Source organism: Hevea brasiliensis, chromosome 8, assembly GCF_030052815.1.
Source record: "Hevea brasiliensis isolate MT/VB/25A 57/8 chromosome 8, ASM3005281v1, whole genome shotgun sequence".
Taxonomy (NCBI): domain Eukaryota; kingdom Viridiplantae; phylum Streptophyta; class Magnoliopsida; order Malpighiales; family Euphorbiaceae; genus Hevea; species Hevea brasiliensis.
Window position 1 is genome coordinate 88,444,151 of NC_079500.1, and position 5,822 is coordinate 88,449,972.

The following is a 5,822-nucleotide window of genomic DNA, read 5'->3' on the forward strand; positions in this document are numbered from 1 at the left end:
CAAGGATTAGAACTTAAAATCACCTAGATTTAGAAATAAACTAGGATTTTAAGAGGAATTAATGATTGGTTATAAAACTTAACAGGTTTTAAAGTAATCAAATAATATACGAAAGTAAGTTTGGTTATTTTACGAAAGTAGGTTTGGTTATTTTAGAACACACTTTGGTTTACTTGAAAAAGATATCAAAGGAATTTAGAATCAATTTCCTTCAAACTCTATTTTTCCCTTAAAATTGGAATACCCAAGACAAATCCCAATTAATTTATGCATAAACCCCCAACTCTGGAATCACTTTTAACATAATTAGACTTTGATTTAAATTACTCATTATTAATTTAGTTTAATTGCAAACTAGATTTAGAATTTATTTGTTTGCTCTTTACCCATTCCAATTAGATTAATCAATTTACCTTGCTTATTTACATTTACTATTTATTCATCAATCATTAGCCCAAATAATTACTTCATTCATAGTTTGGCACTCAAACAGCAAATCCTCGTGGGAACGATACTTGATTCATCACTCTATTACTTGAGATGACCCATATAATTATGGATACGCCCATCAAGTTTTTGGCGCTGTTGCCGGGGATTTGATTTTTGTTTGATATTGAACGATTAATTGTTTGGTTAATTTGGGCATTTTATTTTATTTTCTTTTTACCATTTTACTTTGAGAATTTGTTTATATTGTTTTTCAGGTACTTTATTTTATGAGAAGGACAAAAAGTGAAGAAATCAATTTATTCTTTGATCCAAAAATAGAAAAGACAACAAGAGCTTTAAGAGCTGAATTTAAAGCTCAACAACAACAAGAAAGAGCACAAGAGCAAGAGCAATTACAAGAAGAAATGAACAACAATAATAACAATCGCTCTGTGAAGGATCACGCCTATCCTAACATTGGGGATTTCATGCTAACTATCACAAGACCAAGAGTAGAAGCTAATAATTTTGAATTGAAGCCTGCACTGTGTCAGATGGTACAATAATCACAATTTGGGGAAAGTCTAAGTGAAAGTCCACATATGCATCTAACACACTTTCTTGAGATCAGTGATATGTTGAAGATAAATGGAGTTTCTGATGATGCAATTCGACTCAGATTATTTCCTTTTTCTTTGAAGAACCGAGCTAGAGAGTGGTTACATTCTTTTCCACTGGGTTCTATCACAACATGGGATGAACTTTCTCAAGCATTTTGAGCTCAATATTTTCCACCAAGCAAGACAGCTAAGCTAAGAAATGAGCTGACTTCTTTTAAACCTAGAGATGATGAGAGCTGATATGAAGCATGGGAGAGATACAAGGATTTGCAAAGGAGATGTCCACATCATGGGATTCCTAAGTGGATGCTTGTTCAACACTTTTACAATAGTGTTTCACCAGCTATTAGAAGTACAATTTGTAACACCCCTAAGTTCGGTAGTGCGTTCTGCTGTTCCGGTGACCAGTGCTGTCCGGACAGCTAGGATGCCTAGAACCACACTTCAATGTGAGTGAGGAGACATAAAATAATGAAATACAAGAAAAGAAAATACAAGAAAAACAAAAGAAAAATAATAGCAAGGAAATGTAACCAAGTTAAGCGAGCCGAGAACCCTAGCGATGGGTGACCGCACCGGGAAGTCACGGCGTGGACCGTTGACTAACCCTGGACTGCGGGGAACCCTGGAAAACATTTTTAGGACTCAAATAGAACCTTATTGAAGAATAAATATCATTAAAAAGATCAAAGAAAAATTAAATAATTAGTACAAAGAAAAGTGAGAAATCGAAAAACAGACAAAATACGGTGTTCAGAAAAATCGAAACGTAATCCGAGGGCATTATGGTCATTTGACATCCCGAAGTGTCTTTTGACCTAAATGTCCATTAAAAATAAATAGTATTACACTTAGAAAATAAAATGAAAAATTAAATTGGTGGTACCCAAAGTAAATAGCTAAAATCATGGGTTAAATGTGGAATAAATGAACAATTACCTTATTATATGATTACTTTGAGTGAGTGGGCCACTATAGGATAAATTAAACATAAAATGGGCAGGTGTAGGTTCATTAAACAATCTGCAATTCATCTTCCTCAATTGAAAAGTCCCATTGCCGTGAATGAAACTCTCAAACCTCTCCCATGGCCACCCACCTTCAAACCATTACAACTCCATGATCAAGCCTCCTTTTCCCACACCTATCTTCATGAAAGTTTGTCTACACATCATAAGGAAGAGATTGATACCAAATTTGAGAAGTTTGGTGAAGGTTTAGCAAGTTACAATTAAAGGTAAGTTTGCATTTTTGAGAAATTCTTTGTTAAAGTTTATGTTCATGTTATGGGTGTTAGATTGGTGAAGGAAAATTTTGAGTTTGAAGGGTTATTGTTGTTTTCATTTTGGACAGCCATGAGTCACGTTTTTGATGAGGTATTTGTGCATATAATTGATGAGAAATAATGTTAATCATGGTGATTTAGTAACTTAGTGAATTATTTCATGTTTATATGGTGAATTATGCACTTTGATGGAAATTGGTATATGGGACGGCAATGTGATGTTGAAGAATGGTTTGTGGCAGCTTGTAGACACTTGAGGAATGGTATATATTGAAGGAAGTGTGGGCAGAATATTGACCTAGAAGGATTGATGATATGTATGTAAATTAACATTGTAAAGTGTATGTAAAGTTTGTAATGTTTAGGTGTGTTTGTAATGGTACTTAGAAATTGTAATTGTGAATGATATTTGGTGTGTTGAGGGTGATTGGAATCTGCCCAAAATAATGCTAATGTAATGTAGAAAATGCTTTTGGTAATGTGCCAAAACAGTTTGGTAGGTAAGTAAACAAATGGCAAAGGTAAGTGTGTGTTTGAAGTTGGGGTGTGAAATGCATATTGAGGGCAGTGTATATTTTAGCCTATAACCTTAAATGTGTAACCTCAATTGGTATGAGACCAATTTGAGGTGAAACTAGGCACAAAATGTGCCAACTTTCATTGAGAAACCATGCCAAAATTCTGCTTGCAAGGTGACCTAAAAAAATGACCAATTCGGATTAGGTGCAATTAGGACCTGAAAAATGACCAATTGGGCAGCAGTGAGTGTTTAGGCCATAACTCACTCAAACCAGGTTCAATTGACCTGAAATTTTGACCAAGAATAGTTAAGACCCATACCTACAAGTCTTATGAAGACACCAAAGCCCAGAAATGACCATAAGCAAGTCAAACAACTTGCACAAGTTCGGGTCCAAAAACTGGCCCGAACCAGAATTGACCAATTTGACCTAAAATTGACCTAAAATGGTACCACTTGACCAGCAATAGTGTAATGACCATAACTTGGTCTACTTAACTCGGATTGACCTGAAATTTTGCACCGCGTGCAATAAGACCTAGATCTACAAGTTTGTAGTTTCGACCGAGACCCGAAAACCGAGGGAACTAGATCATCCGGTTAGGTCAAACCAGTGTTCCGGAATCCAGCAATTTGCATTAAAATGCACTAAACAAGGAAATGACTTTGGTAAAACGTACCAAACCTAAAACCCTATCGAATGTGACATATTAACGACACTAAAACCTAATTTACCTAAAACGCAATGAGGGTCGGTATATTAGGTGATTAAGTGAATAATTGAGTTCAGTGCATTATTTACCAAACACCATCGATAGAGACAATTTAATTTAGTACTGAAACACTTCAAATTGTGTTTCTCAGTTACCAAAGACTCAGGAAAAGGGAAGGAAACACTGAGTCGGATCGTGAGACAGTCATCGAGGTTTGTGCACAACTGGTTTTTAAATGAGATTGTGTTGAATATTTCATATGATTAAATGATATATTTTTCTTATGAATTATGTTTAACAAGCATTGGATTTAATTCCATGATTATTGAAAATTGTTATTGTATGTATGAATTTGGCTTTGTGAAATGGTATTTCCATAAGTATTAAGCATTGTTATGGATTAAGTAAATTATGTTTTGGAAAATTGTGATAGAATATGTTTTGAATTGTGATGGTAATATTCATGGAATTAATTAAAACTTTATTATTTTAATTTTGATGAGCATAAAAATTATTGGATATTGGAATTGACTTTGAATCGAATTATATTGTGATTTATGCTCACTAAAAGGATTGTGATATTGTTTTATATCTCACTATAGATGCTTGACTAGGTTATTACCCGTCTCTCTCATTTGTTGAGAAGACAATGGAGTGAGTTGTGTTTTGATTACCATGGTACGTGCACAGGCTTAGATTCTCCTCTGATTTGAGGTTAGATCTAAGTTTATTTTATCGTTATGGCCCTTACGGAAGATTCATTATTGTGATGGTGCATGCGATGATTCGACCTCCCGACCATAGGGAGTTAGAATCGGTCGACCTCCCGACCATAGGGAGTTAGAATCACATCGAATATGGCCCTTCGGATTAGTCTTGCATAGTTAGTGAGATAAAGATTGATTTTTGAGATACAACATGGTTTTTGAGATGCATAATGACTTTTGAGATCTGAAGATGATTTTTAAGATACAAAATGATTTTGAGATACAGAATGGCTTTTGAATGGTAAGGAATGGTGATTTCAATTATGGTTTGTGTGTAATTGATTTTGTTGGAATTACTTAAATGGATAGTTAAGATTTGATAAATTGAATTTTGAGCTCCAAGTTATTTATACAAATGATTTACATTATTGGCAATGAATATTTTGAGTTGTGAAATTTGATCTGTATTCAGATTCTCAAATTATTTCTTGTAAAATTTGTCAATGTATATTGTACTATGTTTTAAATTATAGTTGTGCACCCAGGTTCACCACTCAAAATAGCTTTGTATCTTTGTCGCAGTAGTGAGCATAGAGCGATGATTAAGTTGCTTTGAGGATACATTCAGATCAGCTCCAGGTATATCATAGATATACCCATGTACATAGGTTTTGATGTAAGCATGTAATAATATGTATGTAAATTATTTGAGCAGTTGTATAAAAACTCTTGTAAAACATTTTGGTATGTAATTAAATGTAAATTATCGTGAATGTAAATCTGAGATTTCATTTACTTAAATAGTTTTGTATTATATTTCTTGTATCTCAGTCTTCGAAAAATCACTATGGATTTGAGTTGAGAAATATGTTGTGTTGAAAAATATGTTGGAGTTGAGATTTGCAAATACATATTGAAGTGCTTTTCTGAGTTTTCAAGAACTGTTTTGTCCAAAATATAGATGGCACTCTGCCAAAATTTTTACAGAAATTCCAAATAAACCAAATGAGTTAGTTGTTTCACTTCAGTTCATCAAAGTCTTTAACACCTGTAAATAGTGCTCACCACTGTAAAAGAAGTAAGAAAAGTTTTGAAAATCCCTTGTAGTGTATTTAATGGGTTATCAGTAGACGGAGTTGGTAATTCATTAGGTATACTACGGGATCATGTTATGCCTTACAGAGGGGTAGGGTGTGACACAATTGATGCATCTTCTGGAGGTGATCTTATGGAGAAATCTAAAGATGAAGCTTTTTCTGCTCTTAATAAAATTGCTTATAATAACTACTAATGGAGTTGTGAGAGGAACGAGATCAAGAAACCAGCTGGTATGTTCGAGCTTGATGCCATGAATATGATTAATGCTAAGTTTGATGCTTTGACAAGGAAAATGGACAAGCTAAGCATGAAAGTAGATTCTTCAGTTGGAGGTTCTAATAATTCAATAGAAGTTGGAGCTGCAAATGTCAATTGTGCAGCTGATTTTTCTGCACTTAGTCAAGATTTTTCAACTGAACAAGTGGATTATGTGGGGAACTACAATCAAAG

The 5,822-nt window shown here is 34.0% G+C and overlaps 1 non-coding gene across 1 annotated transcript; it reads right to left on the reverse strand.

Moving 5' to 3' along the window:
* Positions 1-1,238: 1,238 nt before the first annotated feature.
* LOC131182665 (small nucleolar RNA R71) lies at positions 1,239-1,345 on the reverse strand. The gene has a single exon (XR_009150927.1). It is a non-coding gene; the product is annotated as a small nucleolar RNA R71 (small nucleolar RNA).
* Between the last annotated feature and the right edge of the window lie 4,477 nt (positions 1,346-5,822).